Consider the following 23,174-nt stretch of genomic DNA (forward strand, 5'->3'; position numbering starts at 1 on the left):
GGTCAGCAGGCCGCATGGCTGCGTCCGCCCCCCCAAAAAGTCTTGACACAGCTGAGCTCGACTAATGGCTTGGAAGAGCGTCCCCCCCAGTGACCCCTCCATTAAATATTGGACTTAGAAGGGAACAGACTCTGCTCCTCACTTTTACAAGCCTGGGCTCCATCCAGGAGCCAGAGTGGTTGCCGTAGCAACGAGCCCTCTCTCAGGCTGCCTGGATGATAACCTGCTGAAAACAGAAATGAGTGATTGATGGAGGAATGAGATTGTTTGGAGGCGGAAAGCATGTTTGGGGAGGAGGAGTGGAGCGATGGAGGGAACCCAAACCATGCTCTGCGTTCTCCTGCAGAGTTGGCGGTTGCACCAGCATCTCCAGAACAAATGTGCACCAACCTGGGCTCGCCTGGCATGAGACTGCCCCCCAGCAGCAGCTCCACAAGCGCTTATCTCAGGAAGTGTAGAAAAGAGGGAACACATTTGTGTGAATGCCCAAACACAAGGATCATCAATCAGCAAATGTTAATCTTTTGGAAAGCGAGCTCCGCTCAGCCAGGATTGATCTGTTTTATGTCCAGAGACGGATTACGTCAGTGTCTCCTTCTACACTCCTTTTCAAATCTTTCTCTCTGAATATGTCAAAAGGTTACCTGCGAGGCATGCGAACGCCGCTTGCGAGACATCTCTCTCCTTTGTGTTTGCAGTTGCATGTCAACAAAGAGCGTCTCACTTTACAGCCATGAAATCCTGGAGCTTGTGGGCTCTAAATGGGGGAGCAGCTGAGTCTGGGCCTTCAGCAGCGTAGAAAACAAAGAGCCCCGGACGAAGGTCCAGGGATGGTGCGGTGCCTTATCTGCTCTTTCTGTTTGCCCGGGGGCTGACAGGCGGCTGCGCCCGGAGATCTGTGTTGATCATCCATCATTCGTCCTCCTCCAAGCTGCTGCGTTCCCTCTCATGACTCAACGGCCTTTGTTTTTAGAACCACAACAGGAAGGAATTGTTGTAAACGAGGCTCTGTAGAAACGAGCGTCAGGAGGGGCGACTGCAGGGCCGCAGGGGGTCCAAGCAGTACTTCACAGGTCAGAGTACATGGGACCAGGAAGACATTACTTCTGTAGTACTGTAGTTTCCATGTATGTAAATATACTTATGTGACATAAAAGAGGCTGGCCGCGGTATCGTGCGTGCGTGTGTGTGTGTATATATATATATATACACATATATATACATATATATGTATATATATATATACATATATATACACATATATATACATATATATGTATATATATATATATATACACATATATATACATATATATGTATATATATATATATACACATATATATACATATATATGTATATATATACATATATATGTATATATATACATATATATACATATATATGTATACACACATATATATACATATATGTATATATACATATATGTATATATAAATATATATGTATATATATACATGTATATATGTGTATATATGTATATATGTGTATGTATATATTTATATGTATATGTGTATATATATACATATAAATATGGAGCAGCACGGTGGAGCAGTGGTCCTCACTGTGGCCCCCAGCAAGAAGGTTGTGGGTGGAGCAGTGGTCCTCACTGTGGCCCCCCATCAAGAAGGTTGTGGGTGGAGCCCCGGCTGCAGCACGGGGTCTTTCTGGGTGAGTCTCCATGTTCTCCCTGTTCCTGCTGGGTTCTCTCTGGTACTCCAGCTTCCTCCACAGTCCAAAGACATCAAGAGGGACCAGGTTAATCCAGACTCTAAATTGACCGTAGGCGTGGCTGGGAGAGCCAATGGTTGTCTGTCTCTATGTGTTGGCCCTGCCATGGACTGGTGACCTGTCCAGGGGGAAGGCTGCTGGGATAGGCTCCACCCCCCCGCGACCCTTAATGTGTAGGAATAAGAGGAAGATGACGATGGATGGATATATATATATATATATATATATATAATGTGTTTGTATATACATACACACGTAAAAATGTGTATATATACATACATATAGATAAATATTTACATATACATCTATATTATGTATATACACATATATACATTTGTATATATACATACGTAAATATATACAAATGTGTATACATATATACATACATATACTGTATGTATATAAATATACATATATTTATATACATGAATACATATGTGTGTGTGTGTGTATATATATATATATATATATATATATAGACCAAATAAGAGAAAATAAGACTACATAAACTAAATTAAAATATCATGGCCGCCATTTTACCTGCAGTCCATAAAGTGGGCTTCACTGCGACCCACTTCAAAACGCACACTTTCATTTCTAGTTTACAGTAATATGTACAATGTAGACCATGTACCATCAGTAGTTTTTATGGGGGGGGGGGGCAGGTCGGCTCATCACGTGACAGCACTACGAGCTGCTTGGCGCGCGCCAGGCGATGGTCCTCGTGCCACCTGGAGACGCGGGGACGAGTTCGGCCCGTCCGAGCGAAGCGGTCCCGGACACGAGTGCTCGTCCCCGGCGTCCGAGCCGGAGAGAAGCGAGCGGGGGCTCGGAGGGAGGGAGGGGAGGTCCTCCTGCAGCTGAGGGAGCAGATGTGAGGAGAGGAGGGCGCGCTCCTCCGCACGAACACTCCACGATGCTCCCCGGTCAACGAGTTCGCTGAAGCGCAGAGGTGCCAGCGCGGACCTGCGCCTGACCTCCTCCAGCCCGGTAAGTCCCAGCGTCTCCGCTGCGGGGGTTTTCGTCGAGGTGTGCATGACGTAGATGTCCTGAAGCTGAACTTATGACGTGATGACGTAGGCGGGCGGCTGTCGTGCACGGGACGCTGCTGACTCGCGTGTTCGCAGCCGCCCGGAGGTCCGCGGGCGGCAGGAAGCTCAGGTTCCGCAGCGCAACTGTTGCGGTAAGTTGTGGTTACTGATGCTCCTCTCGGGGTCGTGACGTCTTAATGTGAAGCAAGTGCACCGTGAAATGACGTCACGTACGTGGAGCACTGACACACACGGCGTCAGCTGCGCACCCTCGCCCCCTCCTGGATGGGGGACCACGTGATGCGGGTTTTCTAATTTAATGAAAGTGTTTATGATCACTGGATTCATTTAAATGAGGAGTTGCACCAACGAGTGTGTCAGTGGCCACCACCACGCCACGCCTTCCGCCAACCCCAGCGTCCTAGACGCCGCCATCGATGTTGGAGTTGTAGGGGAACGTTAGTTCCGGCGGTGGGGACGAACACTGACCTGCTCCGCGGTCACAGGAGTCCTGGACAGACTGGCAGGGCTGCTGGAGGCGGGGCCAGCCCTGACTGCACCGGCCAGGTTCTCAACAGAACCTGGCAGCCACTTCCTGCCACGGCTCTTTTTCCTCTCTCCTATCATGGATTTCTTCTTGGCAAATTGCAGCTGGCAGCTGAGAGAAGAATCCAGAAGGTCTGTGAGAGCGGCAGAGATGATGGGGCGGCACCGCACCACCGGGTCGCCGTGACCTGCAGTGTCTGTGTTCACACCTGTTGAGTTTCAGCGTGTCAGAATGGTCGTTTGCTTTCAGAGGCATAAGGGACTGACATGGATCATCAAGGCTGGACCCCGCCCAGTCTGATGCCGGGGGGGGGGGGGGGGCGGCAATGCTAGAAAGCTCCCACGTGATGAAGGGAACCGCCAGCGTTCCCCTCAGTGAGCAGAGGAGCTGTGTTTGATTTACCCGCTCGCGTTGTTGCTCTGGCTGTAAATCTGCGTGTGCCAGATGTGGCGTGCAGCACCAGGCTGGGTCCTGGACCCTGGAGAGTCTGATGTCTCCAGGCATGTTTCCCTTCAGGCTCCAGGAGGTCAGCCTGAGACAAGACGGTGTGCATGTCTGGACTGGTTAGTCACCAGAGTCTGACCCGCTTCTCGCCTTCTCGGCTAGTTCACACACCCACGTGTGGCCGACCGGCTCGTCTCGGCTCATCTGATCTATCGGAGGTGAAGGTGTGATTTATTGTGTGACGCCTGAGTGTGCTGTTCCTGCCGGCCCGGTTCTGGGGTTGTGTCCCTCACTGGGAGCGCAGCATCTCCAGCCAGGGCGTTCGCTGGCTCGCCCGAGACCTGCTGCCTCCGCCATCACCACAGAACAAGAAACAGCCTTGTTCAGCCCTCAAACACGTCTGCTGGACGCGTGACAGCAGCGGCACAGAGAAATGAGTTTTCACAGTCTGAAGTCACTGGGCCGGGCCTGATTCAGCAAGCATGACTCAGCGTTTGAGGAGATACCGACGAGGAGGAGCAGTGCTCAGCCTCCAGAACGAGCTCTTAAGTTCCACCGCGACCAAAACAACCAAGTCGCCGGGATGATGCTTCATGATGGCAGGTCACTCTGTTAAAGGGTCAGGGTCTATGACAGCCCCCCCGCCCCCCCGCCACAGGTGTTCAGGTGGACTCATTATTATAGAGAACCTTCCTACCTGAGCGGTTCCCACAGCTCTTTTTAGTGTTTTCTCTCTCTCTCTCTCTCTCTCTCTCCCTCTCTCTCTCCCTCTCACTCTCCCTCCCTCTCTCTCTCTCCCTCTCTCTCTCTCTCTCCCTCCCTCTCTCTCTCTCCCTCTCTCTCCCTCTCTCTCCCTCCCTCTCTCTCTCTCCCTCTCTCTCTCCCTCCCTCTCTCTCTCTCTCTCCCTCTCTCTCTCTCTCCCTCTCTCTCCCTCTCTCTCTCTCTCTCTCTCCCTCTCTCCCTCCCTCTCTCTCTCTCTCTCCCTCTCTCTCTCCCTCTCTCTCTCTCTCCCTCCCTCTCTCTCTCCCTCTCTCTCTCTCCCTCTCTCCCTCCCTCTCTCTCTCTCTCCCTCCCTCTCTCTCTCTCTCTCTCCCTCTCTCTCTCTCTCTCTCTCCCTCTCTCTCTCTCCCTCTCTCTCCCTCTCTCTCTCTCTCTCTCTCTCTCACACACACACACACACACACAGATGCTGGAACTGCCATACACGCGGCCCGCCGGCTCATCAGGAGTTATTAGAACTGTTAGTCACGTATGCTCTACTCAACATGTTAGCCGGCTCCAGGAGCCACTTGCTCAGGATCAGATCCACTGGCTCCTGGATCCCTGGACCAACCTGAGATCGGCTCATGCATCAATGATAATGGAGAACGAAACTGAGGACAGAAACCAACACTCCCACGATGATGGCGGCGTGTTGTGTGACAGTGTCAGGGTGGTGCCGCTGACCCTCATTCTCCCACCTCCACATCCACACCTGCTGAGATCTGATGAGGATACACGCAGACATTTGATTGGCTGGTTTTGTCGACCAGTAGAATTAGCTGGGAGACACGGAAGGCTGGGCCTCCCCTCCTGTTAGATTGCGTTTATTACTTGTCTTATTTTGAAAAGTTTGTCTCGTCGTTTGGTTTACTTCCGGTTTCCTATGTTTTCCTTCCTTTTATCCCTCATCACCTGCACCTATCAGTTGATCACTCTTGTTGCTCCTCCTGTCCAATCAGCTGTCAGCCCTCGGCCTGCTGTTGTGTCCTGAGCGATGTCCTTCAGTCCGTTTGTGTCTTTGTCAGATCTCCACTCGGTCATTTTCTCAGCCTTCTTGTGATTCAGTCCTGTGAGCTCAGCAATGCTGCCTGTGTGCAGTTTGGTGAGTTTGTGTCAGAGAAACCAGAGCAGCTTGACTTGACTTTAAGCAGACGATGAGGTGAGTGGAAAATCCTCGTCAGTGTTGCTCACCGTGCTGTCACGACTACCGTCCAGGCTGGTGTCACTGAGCGCCAACGTTAGCTGAGTGGCTAAAACTGATGAAACAAACACGAGGTGATTTCAGTTGCTTTCATGAGTAAAAGTATCACTCAGACCAAGAGAAGCAGCAGGACATCTGCTGACGTGCAGCCGGGTCACGCCAGTGTCACGTGAACTGAGAAGGTTCCTGCCAGAAGCAGGGAACCCGCTGAGTGTGCCTGTCATTCGCAGCGGCCCCTGGGATTGTCTGCAAGGGCGTGACTACCTGCAGGTGGAGCTGTTGTCCTCCACGTGGCTGCCACAGCAAGTGCGACACCTCGTGGTAAAATGCAGCTAATGCAGCTCTTCATCAGTCGGCCCTGAGCTCAGCTTCCTCCAGTTATCCAGGCCTCCATCAGCCAGTGAGCCCTCCGACCCCCCAGCCTGCAGAACCTTGGTTCCCAGTATCTGCCTGCCCCCTGCCTTTCTGTTGACACCTGTGTCTCCTGTGTTTTGTCATGGTCCGTGAGCCAGGTCCTGACAAAATAGGACCAGGTACCCAAAACACCGACTTGTCCCTGGTACCATGTCAGCCTACTGGTCCCAGCTGTTGACCAGTCCTGCTGCTGTGGGCCAGTGGTGCTAGTCCAGAGCTTCTCTCACCTCCAGGTTCCAGAGCTGCAATGACAGACCGCCTGCAGCCACACAAGTTCTCCAAGCCCGGGGGAACCCGTGCAGCAGAAAGACCAGCCTCCTGTTCCCTCCTGGTGTCCCCAGTCCAGAGGTGGCCCACCTCAGCCACCAGACTCTAGAAGTCTGCTGTGCCCTGGGTTTGTTGGTCTTACCCAACACAACTGTCCATTTCCTCTACAGCTCATCTGCAGCCTGTCATCTCATGCACTCCACGCCCCTTAATTACCTCCAAAAAATGAGAGAGAAAATTGTGAGGAGAGGAAACTGGAAGCAGAAGCTTAAATGTCACAGAGTGAAAAAAATGGCACGCATTGTCTTAAGTGGAAAACGCAGGCGGAAGGATGTGACGTGATCTCAGCCTTTTGGCTGAGCTGCTGGTGTTCAGGTCCAATCATGGTCTGGTCCTGTTGGACAGACGTAGGTTCAGGTCTTTGCTGTGGCTAGGACACGCAAGGGAAGGGGAGCAGGAGGGAGGACAGGCCCGAGATGGAGGCCCTCCAGCTCTGATTATATCTGCAATCAGGGGTGAACAAGAACCTTTTCTCTCAAGGATGCGTCCGGCGTGAGCCGCTCAGCCCAGGAAATGGAAGTGAATGTCAAACCCAGCTGTGTTTTGGCTCAGCAGTAGTTTGGTGTAATTAGAGAGCGAGAGACAAGATGAGTAGACGGCCCTGGGTCCTGGGTCCTGGGTCCTGGGTTCTGTTGTTGCTGCTGAGTAATGAGATGGAGTGAGAGGGGCTGGCAGCGGCCCGCTGAAGGCCCTGGAGGAACCTGCTCTAAACATGAAGGATTAACAAAACTCGGCCGCCTGCACCGAGTGAACTTGCACTCAGCTAGTTCACCGTCGGGCACCGCGTGGGCCAGCAGTTTTTCCTGTGACCCTGATGTGTTGGACTGGTTTGTGTCAGTGACTTCAAGCAAGGTTAAGGTTCCAGATGAGAGCCGTCATGAACCTACAGGAGCACTAGAAGAACGTTCCTTCAGAGCTAGGTTTGCTATCTCTGAGTACAATATTGGGTGGGGGGGTCGGGGGGGGCACTTGTTGCCAACAGTACAGAAACAAATGCTGTCTTATACTTACAAGTACTGTGTGTGTGTGTGTGTGTGTGTGGGGGGGGGGCACATTCATTTTTGGGACTAATTCCCCACCATCTGGTTCAGCTCTTCTTGATCACATGATCGCTGGGTAATGAAGTTTGGTTACAAAACAGATCCAGACGTTGTTCCAGGTCCTGTTTTTCTGGGTCTTGTTGGAGAACTCGTCTCAGGAGCCACACCCACAGTGGCTCATCCCCTGCTCAGTTGTTCACCATTCTTCTTTTCTCACATTTTGAAAAAATGTTTTCGAATTCCCAGTAAAACTCCAATTGCTCACCAGTGCTGGAGGTGATCAGAGGGACGAGATGTGCTTCTGTCAGGCCTCAAGCAGGATGGCTTCCTTATTTTCTTCCTTTGAGGACCAGTGACTCCTGCCAGCGGGAGCCTGGGAGTCGCTGGTGCTGCCAGTGAGGGATCAGCGGGGCTGAGAGAAGCCAGGACAGGTAAGTTCCACTCTGGTGAAAGACAACAGTGAACGGGTGGTACCCCGAGAGCTAGTTTACAAGTGACACAGTAACAAAACTCAAATGTTGTTGCCATAGCAACCCACCTGCCTCCGATGATGTGTCGCGGGGTCGGAGTGCCTTCAGAGCTGCATCGTGACTTCTGCGCACGAGTGTGACATCAACCCACCAGAGCTGCTGACATGCTTGAAAATCATTTGGAAGGCGGGTCGGCAGCACCCCCCCCCCCCCCCCCAAACAAGTGGTCTTGAGCCAAAGGGTTGCTGGTTTGATACCCGCCCCCCCAGGAGATTGTTGAGGTGTCCTGGAGCAGGTAGTGATCCCTTAATTGCTCCTGAGCTGGCGGGTGTGTGGCTGCCCAGGACTCTGACTGTCAGGTTGTAGATGTTGAAATGGTTCAGAGAGACGAGGGTGAGACTGGAGGGGAGACGAGGCCGTCTCTGTCTCACCAGCATGGAGGGGGCAGAGACTGAAGATAGACTGACAGAAGCCTGGCATCGGATTCCAGGGAATGTCCTGGAGTGGAGTGTGTGTGTGTGTGTGTGTGTGTGTGTGTGAGTGAGTGAGTGTGTGTGTGTGTGTGTGTGTGTGTGTGTGTGTGTATGTGTGAGTATGTGTGTGTGTGTGTTTGTGAGTGTGTGTGTGAGTGTGTGTGAGTATGTGTGTGTGTGAGTATTAGGGCTTTAGTGATACACTAATCTCGCGATACAATACGATATATATCACGATATTCAGCTCACGATACGATTCGACACTTACATCATTTTCTGAAAGGTTTTAAAGGACAAAGAGATTTTGGTGACATCTTGTGAGTTCCCTTGACTTGGATTGAATTAACTGAACTGCAAGCCTCAATTCCACAACATCAGGCTCTGACTGGCAGCTTGCAAATGCTGGACAAAATGAGTCAAAGATGTGGTGAGAAAGTTAGTTTCATTTTTTGAAACAGTAAAACGGTAAATTGTAGCTTTCAAGCTTTTGAAAAGTGAAATGAAAAAAGAATTAAAGTGCAGCCAGTGGCCTACTTAGGCAGCTTTTTAGCTTGATCCTGAACACAGGAGGTAGCCAGACAAGGTTAGCTAAAAATACACCACGGCAGCCGATAATTCAAGTCCACTGGAGCAACATTTAAGCAGCAGAGTAGCTGTAGGCCTGTAAGGTCTGACCAACAAGTGAACACTCAACAGAAAAACTCCTCTTCACATAACTGCAGACCAAGTGATCTACATTCTCTTCAGATTTTTGTTCAGGAAGAGAATCTGATGGACGTGCTCTGGGAGAAGTGCACTTCTCTGAGCGGTGATGACAGAGAGACCCTCTCCGAGGAGACGCTCGTGCCAGGACTGCAGAGGTATCTCCTAGCAAGCTGTGACAAGAGTGGATACTCAAACTGGTGCTCCTTCCACCAGACCAGTGGATCTGCCTGCTCGTAGCGGGTCATCTGCTCCTTGGCTTCGTCCTCTTGGGTATTTGTCTTGGATCGTGCTGCACCAAGAAGGGCAGCCAGTGGATAAGACGGCCTTGGATTCCTGGCTGGAGGACCCTGACCTTCAAATAAATAAACAATAAAAACAAAAACACATGATTAATAGTTAAACACATTCCATAATTCCTACACAGAGGTTCCAGACAACACAGTGGACTTCATGGGATAAGGATGGGTGATACTGCTCTCTCCTTCCTTGTGTCACCCACCACCATCGACAGCCTCTTCTTCGGACGCCATCCCCTCATCATCATCAGTTCTAGCATTCGCTGTCCCTTCTTCATTCACACTCGAAAATAAAGAAGTCAACATAAAATGGAATTCATGAGCTTTTACTGCCATAAATCTTTTAATTACTATATTTGATATATATGCTGTTAAAATTGTTAGCATTAGTATTTATGCTTTTTAAACTATTTAATATTTATCCAAGTTAATATGATAGTATTTAATAATACTATTTGAAATCCTATAATATTAACCTGTTCAATAGTTTAAAAATCATAAATATGCTTTTTGAACGCTTTAATATATCCATTTTAAACTGTTAACATGATAGGATTTGCCTTTGAAACTTGAATCATGGATGATTTAGGCGTCTGCTTCCTCCCTGGCTTGCCTGACCTCGGATGGCTGCATGCTCAGTCTTGCAGCCTCTGCGACCAGTCCCTCATAAACTTCCTGTCTTTGGTTCTCAGTCAGGGAGGGAAGACTTTTGAATCTTGGATCCATCGCTGAACATGCGTGGAGAGTTGTCTTGAGGTCGATGTACCTCCCCTTAAGATCACCAGCCATGGCCGCCTTCATCTCTTCGACGACTGGCAGTGTGGGGGTCCTCTCCTTGGACATGTACTGTGTAGCCTCCTTCATAAGCACTGACCACTTCCTCAGCTGTTGTCACGTCTGACTCGGTCGGTGTGCACAGATCCTTCTCGGTCTTCCTCGCCTCACTCGTGAGCAGGTCTGCACAGATGGCCGGCTGTTGCTCGAGGAATCTTTCCAACATGTCGTGCGCACTGCTCCATCTGTAGTTAAACAAAAGTAAGAAACTGTGTTTAATTAATAGACCGATAGCGCCCTTCACAGCATGGATGCACAGAATGCTGCTTTACATTAATGACAAAATGAATTAGTAATAAAATCAAAATAAGCAATTACAGTAATGTTGATTAAGGTGCACTGTCGCTGTAAAATAAATATGTGTGTGTGTGCATATATATATATATATATATATATATATATATATATATATATATATATATATATATGTATATATGCACACAACCATGCACGAACCTTGTAACCACGTCCGTCATCAGCTTGTGTCCTGGTAGTTGTAGAAGTCTGCTGCTTTTTCAGCATGTGCTTGGCTGTGGTGCTTCGCCTGAAGAAGTTCACAAGAGGTCTCACTCTTCCTAACAGACATGCAGTGCTGGGGTTCTGAGGGCTTGTTGTGCACCCAGCTTGTTGTGCGCCCAGCTTGTTGTGCGCCCAGCTTGTTGTGCGCCCAGCTTGTTGTGCGCCCAGCTTGTTGTGCGGCCAGATTAAGGGTGTGTGCGTAACATTTTACATGTGGCGTGAACGCTGCCTCCTCAGCTGCTATAGACATATTCGCCGCGTTGTCAGTTCCAATTACTGGATCCTTCTCTGTGATTTCCCACTCAGCGAGGGCCTTCCTCAGAAGTTCTGCCGGGTTCTGTCCGGTGTTTTTCTCAGGCATGTCCCTGGTTTGTAAGACATAGGTACCAAGCTCCCATTGCTCGTTTATGAAGTGGGCCGTGACAGTGACATACGCCTCTGTTGTTCGCGAGGTCCGCACGTCAGGGCAATTCTCTCCGCACTTGCCAGGGAGGCTTTGACGTGTGCCTTTGTCTCTGCGTACAACCTGGGAACGCAAACCTTGGTGAGGTGTTCGCGGGTGACAGTAGCATAGCGGGGCTCCACGCGTTCACCATTCGCCTAAAGCCAGTGTTTTCCACCACCGAATAAGGTCTCAGATCTTGACAAATAAAACAAGCGATGGACTCTTTTTCTGCGACCTCGCTGAAGAAGATGGGAACTTGTTGGAATAAATGCCGTCACTGTCCAGCGTGGTTTGTCTCAAGTCCCGCCGCAGCTTCTTGGGCTCGGTTAGCTTCACCTTGTCTTGGTGGTGACGTCTCAGGTGGGCTCGCAGGTTGGTGGTATTTCCAGAGTATTGAACACTTTTCTAAATCGTTGCTGTCCTTTCTGGAATCCAAAATGCTCCCACACTTCTGCTTTCAAGCATGCGGGTGCTGGACTTAAAGTTGCTGCCATTCTCCTGAAACTCTCGCGTCTGGGTAACTACGCTGCTCTACAGCGACACCATCAGCTGGCAGACTGAACTGCTCTTCCCGCAAACACGGGAGATTTGAATGGGGCTAAATGAATCGATATGCGGGGCTGAGAAATCAACACTCTACTGGTACAAAAATATCGATACACAGTATATCGCAGAATCGATAAAATTGCCCAGCTCTAGTGTGTGTGTGTGTGTGTGTGTGTGTGTGTGTAAGTATGTGTGTGTGTGTGTAAGTATGTGCGTGTGAGTGTGTGTGTGTGTGTAAGTATGTGTGTGTAAGTATGTGTGTGAGTGTGTGTGTGTGTGAGTGTGTGTGTGTGTAAGTATGTCTGTGTGAGAGTGTGTGTGTGTGTAAGTATGTGTGTGTGAGTGTGTGTGTGTGTGTAAGTATGTGTGCGTGTGTGTGTGTGAGTGAGTGTGTGTAAGTATGTGTGTGTGAGTGTGTGTGTGTGTGTGTGTGAGTGTGTGTGTGTGTAAGTATGTGTGTGTGTGTAAGTATGTGTGTGTGAGTGTGTGTGTGTGTGTAAGTGTGTGTGTGTGTGTGTGTGTGAGTGAGTGTGTGTAAGTATGTGAGTGTGTGTGTGTGTGTGTGTGTGAGTGTGTAAGTATGTGAGTGTGTGTGTGTGTGTGTGTGTGTGAGTGAGTGTGTAAGTATGTGAGTGTGTGTGTGTGTGAGTGAGTGTGTGTAAGTATGTGAGTGTGTGTGTGTGTAAGTCCTGCTCCTCAGTGTAATTTTCATATTAATAAAAAAATGTTGGACAAAACAGCAGTAAAGCCTAGAAAATAAAGCGTCTATCATAGCAGTTCTGACTACTTTGAATGATTGGAGACTTAAAGATTATAAACTAAGAGTTTAGTCTGCATGAAATTAGCTCAGTCTTGTATTTTCACAGCTGTAGTGTGTTCATGTATGCAGAAAATTAATTTTCTCTGGCTGTAGTGTGGTGAGGAACTGTGTAAAATTTAAAAATCATTATGATGAAACATCCAGATTGTTTACTCAAAGACAAATATTCCACTTGTATTTCAACAACTCAGAGGAGAATCGTAAAATGGTAAAGAAAAGGTGTCACACAGGAACCGTCTCATGATGGGCAGCAGCACAGAAACACTGAAGGCGTTGGTTCCAGAAGGATGTGGAAACCCCCGAATGTTCCAGTGAGCTGCACCATGGAAACGACACCATTTCACCACAAACCGACCACGACCAGCGGCTCCTCACCAGATCCCTGACAGAGGAGTTAAGAATCATCAGAGGAGCTGTCCAGGAGCCAAGGACCGCGGTGGAGAGCTTCAGAGGTCCAGTCGTTCCAAAGAAACAGGTCGCGCACTCAACAGCCGTGGCCTGGATGAGCGCTCGCCACCCAAGACGCCATCGCTGAAGAACCAACATGTTGAAGCTCGCTGGAAGTTTGCTGCACGACGTTTAGACGAGAAATACTGGGAGAGTCTAGAGACCGTAATGTAGACGCCAGAACACCCATCTATGGAAAGAACCAAAGACCAGGCTTCCTAGAAGAGACCCACGGAACCTTCAAGATTTGAAGACTGTTAGTGTGGAGGAACCAAAATCCCACCTGAGCAATGCAGGCAGCGAGTTCCTCCATACAGGAGGCGTCTGGGAGCTCCGATTACCAACAAGGGTTCAACGTATTAAATACGTTGAAGTAACTGGGGTCAACACTTCTTCCCTTTGGAACATGGCGGTGCCCTACCGGGCTTCAGCTGCATACACGACTGACGATTAGTTATTTTGGACAAAATTTGACTCCTATGATGCCTAAAATAGCAGACGCTCATAGCAAGTTAGCATATGATCACCAGCACCTGCTGGAACGACGATCATCCAGTGCTGGCCTCAAAGGTACATTTACACGGGAGTATTTACGCAGCTTTGGAGTGCTGACGGAAGCACAGCTGTCGGGGCGGGCTAACAGCTAAGCTCAAAGCTAACCCCTAAAAACCGCCACTTCCATCCATCTTCCTTGCCAGCATTTGCTCCCTGGACAGCAAAGTGGATCATCTGCAGCTGGAACTTACGTCAAAACATGAGTTGAGGATCTGCAGTGCCATAATTCTGACAGAGACATGGATCAACTCATCAATCCTGGACAATGCTGTTAGCTTTGAGGGGCTAGCTACATTTCACACTGATAGGAACAGCACCCTCAGCAGTTTGTGTACTAACATTAACAACAACTGGTGTAAAAATGCCAGGCTTGTCTGAGGCCATTGCTCACCTTACATTGAGCTTTTGACTGTAAACTGCAGTCTACCTGCCCAGGGAGTTTACACTCACGAGGCTGTGGGTCTTCTCTACCGGACTGTCAGTGAGCTGCAGCCTGCTCACACTGAGGGCATTTTCATTGTTGCTGGGGATTTTAACCCGGCCAACATTTCCACCAGCATGTGGATTTTGCATCCAGGGGAGAGAACACTTTAGATCAGGCCTTCACCAACATTAAGGATGCATCAGAGCAGCCCCCGCCCCACCTTGGCTCCTCAGACCACTTATCTGTCATGCTTATTCCTGCACACAAGCCCCTGCTGATCAGAGAGAAACCTACGCCAAGGCAGGTGAGGGCGTAGTCAGAGGGGGCCATGGAGGCACTTCAGGGCTGCTTTGAATGCCGGGATCGGGACATGTTCAAGGCAGCTGCTACTCAGAATGACCACACCAACAAATGCACAGAGGATGTCTGCGACACAAAGTACATCATCACCCAAACCCACCAAAAACCCTGTGTGTGTGTGTGTGTGTGTGTGTGTGTGTGTGTGTGTGTGTGTGTGTGTGTGTGTGTTTGCCAGACTCCAGCTGATTCTCCCAGCCAGAGCTGATGTTCCAGAGCACCTGCACATCAGGTCACCAGCTCTTCTGAGCAGAAGTAACTGATTGAGCCCTGTGGCTGCTTTGCTCCATGAAGAACCCAACATAGAAGAAGTATTGCTGAGATTTGAGGTTATAAAGTGCAAACTAAACCCTCATGAAACAGACCTGCTGGTCTTCTAAGATCTACACTGAAGTCTTTGTGTTAGATTTATTTCTTTAGAAGTCTTTGGACTGGACTTCTTCTACCACAACGAGAGTATCGACTGAGAGGAGTGATGCAGATCTTCCAGTGCCGGATGGAGAGACTGGGCTGCTCCCCGGGTCAGTACCTGGGTGTAGTCAGCGCGGGATGAGTTAGCAGGTATTTTGGGAGCAACAGGATCCGACCAGAAGTGTAACTCTCCTCAATCAGTGGATGAAGACCTGGTCCTTTGTTTCAGTCTGTTTGTCCTTCACGTGAGAGGCAGACGGGCAGAAAGCTGCAGTCATCACATGGCCGCTGTACACAAAGGAGTTTCATTCATTCAGTCGTTCTCTGCTCGCTCTCCTCCTGACCAGCGGCAGGTGAAGGTTGTATTCCACCAAAGCCATGGCTGGAGATCCGCTGCTGCCCTGATGTCACAAGAGACAAACCCACAGAGTGAAAAGATCAGGAGCCTCTGACTGCTCGTCAGAAGGCATCCGAGTGGCCGATGCCGCCGCCATGTTTGTAGTCCCACTGGAGGACCTTCCAGTCACTCGCCTGCTTCTGAATAGTTTTTATACTAGACTTCAGTTTTGCTAATGGCTGGCTGAATGTTACACATATCAGCTGAGGGCCCATCCAAGTTCCAGTACACACATTTATTATTAATTTTTGGTCAGGAAACTTACTTTTAAATGTGCCTGTTTGGTGTCTGTGTGGCTAAGAAGTGCGTGGTTTTTATGTAGCTTCATAAATGCCGTTGAATGAGTCGTCAATGCAGCAATGGGTGATGAGTCTCTCTAGGTGTCAGTAGCAACTCGATGACATGTGATGGTCAGCAGTTTGATGATTGGAAGCAGCCCCCACCCCACAATTTGGGCATCTGCTTGCAATATGTTGGTTGCTAGACAACTGGGCTCATGGCAGCAGCGTGCTCTCTCAGGAATGTGAGTTCAGATGGATTAAACCTGTGATGACAACAAACACAAACAGAGTTCAGACCAGGGGAAAGTAACGAGTGTAGCTGCTCCATGATTGGTTATCACGTGGCCCCACCCATCCAGGAAGTACTTTTGTGTCATCCTGAATACATCCAAGCAGACAAACAGGTGGAAACACAACTTCCTTGGTAAGAACACCATTTTAAAGTGTGTGTGTGTGTGTGTGTGTGTGTGTGTGTGTGTGTGTGTGTGTGTGTGTGTGTGAGAAGAGAGAGAGAAAAAAACGGGGACATTTGCAAAGATGTTCAGTGCTTGTGTTAAATGAGGACGAAGTAATAGAGCACACATCATTTGTACTGTGAGCCTTCAGCCGTCCCTGTCCTCGCCCCGGACTGTTCTCAGCCGTCCTCCCTCTGCCAGGAACAAGGAGTTCCACCTGCAGCAGCTGGAGGGAACCAGCACCTTCAGCAGTTCTGGCTGCTGGTGTGGATCTCATACTTGTTCCAGTGTGTGTTTCATCCCCAAATCTTGATTGGTGTACTCTTGGACGGGCAGGACCAGTCCACCAGGCCAGAACACCTTCTGATTGACCAGCAGTCATTGGTGACTATATGGTCACCTCCCCCATTGGCACCAGTTGACACCTTTCCCTTTCTCTTGGAGGCATCAGTGACTGGGGGGGGGTCAGGTAGCCCCAGTTTTTTTACAGGGTGTCAGAGCAGCTGGAGCTCGTCAGCTCCGATGCATCTCTAAGACCGCCGTGGTGGTCACGGACCTGGCCCGTCTGCAGGCGGAGGGGGTCTCTGGCTCGTCTATGTGTGATGTTGCCTCTTCAGTTTTTGAGTGTGGTGTACATCAGTTAGAAAGATGTTTAGTGTCAGCACGCTAACTTAGCAACAGGATTGAAAGGCCCCCCTGCCACACGGGACAGCGTGAGGGGGATGATACCTAACTGATGTAATCCTTGCTTCTATTATAGACAGAAGTAACTCAACATCCAGTAACGCCAGAGTTAAAATGGACTGATTTCAAAGCAAAACCCACAATTGAGTTGTCTTTGGTGAAGTGCCACGACCACAGGTGACGGTGGTCAGACACCTGAGGAGGGGCGTGGCTGGCAGGTCCAGTCGGGACGGACATGTCTCCATCTGTGATGAATGAATTCTACCCAACGGAGGACGCTGCTCCTGAGATTCCAGCATCAACAGCAACCGTGGCTCACCAGCATGTTAGTTTGGTGCTAGTTATGAAAGTGTTGCAGGTTTCGTTTTTTGAATTTGAACATAGCTTTTATTTCCCTTCGTCTGTTTGAGGAATGTCTCACTTTAACCCTCTAGATGTTGTACAGGAGAGGCTACCGCTGTGTGGGTGACTGCTCATCCTCTGTGGACACGCTCACGTCCCTGTCCCTTTTTGCAACAGCTTGTTGCATCCATGTTGAACCTGGAGGTCCTGCTGAGGAACAGTCCATGCGAGCAGGGGGGCTTGTTAGGCTCCTAGCAGGCTTCAAGGGCCCCAGTGCTTGAGCAGTGTTCACCGTTTTTGTCTGAACGGTAGTTTTGGCTGCTATTTATAATTACGCGTAAGAACGATGAAAAGATCCAGCGTGTGATCCAGGTCCTCACTGATCTGGGCTTCCTCTCGGAGACTCTGAACTGGACCTCTGAGGTCACTGCGTGTGCTGAGTGAGTGTATTTGGATTAGATATTAGATCTGGACCATTACCGATCCATCTTTGTATTAGTTCTATATATCATTTCATCTCTGTGTGCAGTGATTGCTTCCACATGTCCGGCCCCGGGCTCCACAGGACCACACACGGCTGCAGTGTGTCTGGGCGCGTACTGGGTTCAGGAGCCCCCTAATGGGCTCAGACAGTCCCGGAGTCCCCTCGGATGCGTCGAGGAGGGTACACAGGTTGCCTGCTGATGAGGAGGTGGGTTGATGGGATAATTGTCTGGACTGTTTGCAGAGCAGTGGGATAACAGAGGGGATTTGGGCAGACACATCCTTGGGCTTGCTCAGTAATGATGAAAGAAAATTGGGCCGCCGGGAGGTTGAGCAGCACGTATGTGTAAACATCTTCTTCATACAACAGTGTCGATATTGTTTGGCGTCTAGGAAAGGTGGATTAGCCGGTGACTCAGTGTGTTTGATGGAAGGATGTTTGAGTGAATTTGGTTAAGCCGTTCATGTGATAGTTCTTAAACACGGGACACGCTTCACGTATCTACAACAGCCGAGGGGAGTTCGGGTTATTAGATCCACCCCAGGTGGAGAGGACATCTGTCCAAGTGATCTGTGGCAGAAGAAGCACAGCAGAATGGGGAAAACAGCTGTGGGCGTTCATGGACAAAACAGCCAACCACCATTTTCCACTGAAGGCCTCAAATGAAAGAGGGCTCATCTTTCCAGTTAGTTGTCATGGTGGTGAGGGGGGCCGGGGGCGGCATGGGTGAGGCAGACACCAGCCTTTAGTAGGGAGAAGACGAGGCCTTCAGAGGAGATGAACTTGAGCCACCATGGTTTTATTTGTGGCAGTGATGAAGGGAGTATTGTTGTTTCCAGAAATATTGCTGGTTTGAGTTATGTCCCTCGGACAATTGGATCAGTTTCTCATTTTTATTTTTCATGCATACATAATTCTGCACTGGTTGATGGAAAATGTCAGAGAGGTGCAAAGAAACATTGCATACCCCAGAACGAATCCACAATCAGTGTTTGTCTTTGCTCTTTCATTTATTTTTCTCTCATAATTCAGACCATTTGTTGGCATAACTTTTCTGTTTTGCCTGTAACTGTGTTGTTAGGTTACATAGTTAACCCTGGGACTATCACATATATTTTTGATTGCAGTCCTGAAGAAATTGCCGAGAGACGTTTCCTCTCAGTGAAGGTTCTCAGATAACAGTGCTCACCGGTTACCCGGCCAGCAGACGGGCCTGTGAACACCCTCGAACCGACTGAAAAAGGCAGACAATGTTAGATTTATTGGGTGTGAAAACCACATTTAAGGGTTTTGCGTCTCTCCTGAGATGGATGTTCTCAAGGCTTGATAGGAGCCCACTGCTGGCCCGGTGCCGGCAGCATGGTGCCGCAGAGCAGCCAAGAATCCAGAGGTGCAGCCAGCGTTTGTCGTGTCTCTGGGCCTGTGAAGGCAGCAAGTCCTGTGCCTCAACTGGGTTCACTGCTGGGGGGTTGAGTTATTTCCAATCACGATCATCGATTATCTATTTGCCCACCTACTTGATTGCTTTTATTTAATATTTTCCTCCTTACTAACCTACCAGGAACAGTCCGGTGCAGCCAGGAGGAGTGTTTCCTCTCTGGCAGCCATGTTGGGTCTCTAATGCCATTGCTGCTGGTGAGGGGGCGGGGCTACAGCAGGTCAGCTGCTGCTCTGCTCTCTGATTGGACCAACAGCAGGAGTGTTATTTTGGCAGCTACTAGCAGCAGAGGTAGTTGGCAACCTCACGACGTGCACTTAAAAAGAAGAATAGATATTTTTACCTGCTTTTCAATTGGTTGGGGTTGACGTGACATGTTCTCCCCCACGGTGTGTGTGTGTGTGTGTGTGTTTTTGTGTGTGTGTGTGTGTGTGTGCACACGCACGCACAATGTGCGTAAGGGCAGAGTCTTGAAAACCAAGAACAGGAGAATTGCAAGTGTGCGACTGTAGAGAGTGAAATGCAGCACCTTTGTGTAGACGAGATTTTCATCGAAATCATTGATTAGTTTAGTTATTAATTTTGTGTCTTTCACAGTTGACACTTGTGACTTCAGCTTCAATCGTACGGCTGGAGTTTGACAGAATCAGATACGCCTCATCAGTCCACCATTGATCTGTGGTCACCGCACGCAGGCCTCATCACCTCTGGAGTCATGTTCCCAGCTTACCTGAGTGATTCTGCACAGGTGCATGTGTCTGTCAGGCTAGCAGGAAGTCGGGTTGCAAAATTCTGGGAAATTTCAAAGTTGGAAACTTTCCATGGGAATTAACAGAAATTTATGGGAATTAACAGGAATTAATGGGAATAAACTGTGAATTTGCAAAGTTGAAGGCTGAAAACATAAAGATAGTTGGTAGAAAATAATATTGTAGCATAATATTGGCTAAAACAATCAGATTTGATATGCAGTCAGTTGAGTATAATTTGCTATTCCTCAATCAATGGAATATAACACACTATTTAATGCAGGGCTATTGAGGCCACACCCCCTACATGCATTGTGCATTTGCCAACACATGCACAATGATTTCTACATCACTCGACAACACCAACCAACACCTATAGGCTACATTTGAAGCCACACATACAGTCAAGTAAGTTTTGATGAGTTTATAAGTTAGATGATATCTAACTTGATATCTCACTAGTTAGATGATATCTAATATGATATTAAATTGTAATTGGCAAAATCAAAATGTATTGTTAGCTCACTGGTAAAGCAGATATGCTAAATGTTTGCTCGCGCCTTTTCTTTGAAGTTAGCTTATGATGGTGCTAGCTAACTGTACCACAGAATATGATGCTGTTTCTTCTGCAGTTTTGTTTCACCACACATGATTTTATACATCATCTAAATGTCTTGAAGACCTTTCCATTCGTTCAGTTTACAATCTACATGCATTGTTTGCCATCTTATCTAACAGAAAAATGCCACATACACCATCCGGTGTGTGGATGCATTTCACACCAACTACAGTTGATGGAAAGTCTTTGTTTACGTGCAATATTGTGCAAAGACATACGTGAAGAATGCCACAAAGATGGACAGGCATATCACTAAGTGCCCAAAATTCCCCCAGAGCTCATCTCCTGTCGTACGGCAGACAAGAGTTCCATTCCAGGCGAAAATGAATCTGTGGCTGTGGCATCAGGCTCCAGCACTCTCAGCTCAGCTCCTGGTCCCTCTGGCATCAGAGGATCCTTGGATTCAACGGATCGAAATAGCCAGAAAAATGCAGACGAGTGTTTAGCTCGAGCAGTTTATGCAACTGCCTCTCCCCTGATGTTGCCAACCAATGTCTACTGGAGGAGATTTTTTAATGTTCTCAGACCAGCATTCATCCCCCCAACCAGACACGCACGGTCTACCCATTTGCTGGATGAGGAGTTCAACGGAGTGCAAACAAAGGTCAAGGAAACCACTGACGAAGCAGACTGCATTTCAATCATTTCAGATGCTGGTCAAATATTCAGGGACAAGGAATTATAAACTCCATTGTTGCCACCCCACAACCTGTCGTCTATAAGAGCAGCGACACAAAGGACAACCGACATCCTGGCTCCTACATTGCTGATGATCTTAAAGCAGTCATTAATGACCTTGGACCAGAGAAGGTTGTTGCTGTTGTTACTGACAAATATGAAGGCGGCCTGGGCACGCGTGCAGGAAACCTGCCCTCATATAATAACCATTGGCTGTGCTGCTCACACTCTTAATAATCTCCTGAAAGACTTCATGGCACTGAAGACAATGGATACACTACATAAGAGGGCAAAGAAAGTTGTCAAGTATGTGAAGGGAAAACAAGTGGCTGCAGCAATATACCTCTCAAAACAAAAGGAAAGAAACACAAGTACCACACTGAAGCTCCCCAGCATCACACGTTGGGCTGGGGTTGTCATCATGTAAGGAAAGGAGTCCCTCCAAGAGATGGCCATCTCCCAAACTGCAGGCATTGAACCTGACATCAAGAGAGTTCTGTTGGATGACGTATTCTGGGAAAGACTCACCAGCAGCCTGACTATCCTGAAACCCATCGCTGCAGCAGTCACAGAAATAGAGGGTGATGATGCCCTCCTGTCAGATGTCCAGTGTCTTTTTGGGGAAGTAAGACCAGCAATCCTCACAGCCCTGCCCACTTCACTTCTACTAAAAGCAGAAGAAACAACAGTGGTGAAATTACTGGAGAAGCGCCACAAGTTCTGCGTGAAACCAGTGCATGCAGCAGCGTCCATGCTGGACCCCACAAATAATCCAAGCATGCTCTCTGGAGAGGAGATCAGTGGTGCTTACACTGTTATCACTGCCTTGTCTCACCGTCTTGATGTAGGTGAAGTACTTGGCAGTTTGGCAAAGTATCGTACAAGGCAAGGCCTTTGGCAAGGGGATGGGATCTGGCAGTCAAGCCAGCACATTCCTCCATCAACCTGGTGGAAGGGACTTTGTGGATCTGAAGTCCTTGCACCTGTAGCCTCCATCCTCCTCCAAATCCCACCAACATCAGCTGCCTCTGAGCGCAACTGGTCACTGTTTGGGAACACGCACACAAAGGTTCGCAACAGGCTAACGAATGAGCGAGTAGAGAAATTGGTGGCCATACGGGCAAACCTCGGGCTCTTTGAGCCTGAGACAGCGCCATCCCCAACAAGGTTGGACACTGACACTGAAGAGGAAGAGGAGTCAGACATTGAAGAAATGAATACTGAGGACATTGAGGTTCAGGAAGAAGCCTGAAAGTACTTGGCAACATGCAGAACTTACTGTACAGACATCTGGCTTGAGAAGCTTTGGAAAAACGGCTTTATTTGAGACATTGAATGAGTCTTTTTAGGGAGGGTTAGGCTGCTGCCATTTTACATTTTGCTGGGTGAGCTGTAAAAAAATTCTTTTGAGTCAATGTTCATGTTTTTGTTATTCAGTGAAAGAGTTGATTGTTCAATATAAATTTCTACTTATAAATCACTGTATCCTTTGGAAAAAATGTCTGATCATAACAAAATAAAAAGTTTATTGTTGATATACGATTCATATGGCCTATGTTCATACAAAACTTCCAGTTAATTCCCTTGAATTCCCATAAATTCCCCAAATTCCTGTGAAAGTTTCCAATTTGGAATATTTCCAAAATTCCCCAGCTAAAGTTTCCATGGAAAGTTTCTGGAAACTTTCCAGAAATTTACCGGAAATTTTCCAGCCCTTTGCAACCCTAGCAGGAAGCACTATTAGCGTGTATAAGTGGCTCCACCACTGCACTGTGGTCACTACCCCAAGTGTCCTCCCGATGCAGTATTCTACCATCCTTGCAAACATGGGTACTGCTTTGTGTTCATAAACTTCATCAGTTTAGTTGCTCCTCCATTCATGCAACATGCCAAGAGGCTGAAAGCTTAGGAGGAAGTGATGTGCTTATGACACGGCTCTGCTGCATCTGGCTTTGACCTTTGAACCCCAATGTGTTTGCTTCATGACTGAAATAGGCAGAAGTTCTCTCTGCTGCACGAGCCAGCATTGGATCGATGTCATCTCAGCATCCCCAGCAAACGATTCCCTGAACAGCCGTTACGAAGTGTTGAGTTCTTCTTTCAGGCCTCAATTAAAATTTGAATCTTGTTTATGATTCTTCTGTCAAACTCAGTGAGCGATAAATGAGGGTCACCATCCAGCGGGGGGCGTGGCGCTGCTTTGTGAGTCACTTTCAACTGTTCCCTCC

At 48.5% G+C, this 23,174-nt stretch overlaps 1 protein-coding gene across 1 annotated transcript in view; it reads left to right on the plus strand.

The window, feature by feature from the left end:
* Nucleotides 1-2,472: 2,472 nt before the first annotated feature.
* The window catches only part of znf469 (zinc finger protein 469), a 228,301-nt gene continuing 207,599 nt past the window's right edge, over nt 2,473-23,174 (plus strand). Inside the window, 1 exon segment of the mRNA XM_086208037.1 lies at nt 2,473-2,740. The gene's annotated coding sequence lies outside the window, so the exon portion shown is untranslated.

This window comes from Aulostomus chinensis, chromosome 7 (genome assembly GCF_037954235.1).
Source record: "Aulostomus chinensis isolate RoL2024-O1b breed Wild chromosome 7, RoL_Achi_v1.0, whole genome shotgun sequence".
Taxonomy (NCBI): Eukaryota; Metazoa; Chordata; class Actinopteri; order Syngnathiformes; family Aulostomidae; genus Aulostomus; species Aulostomus chinensis.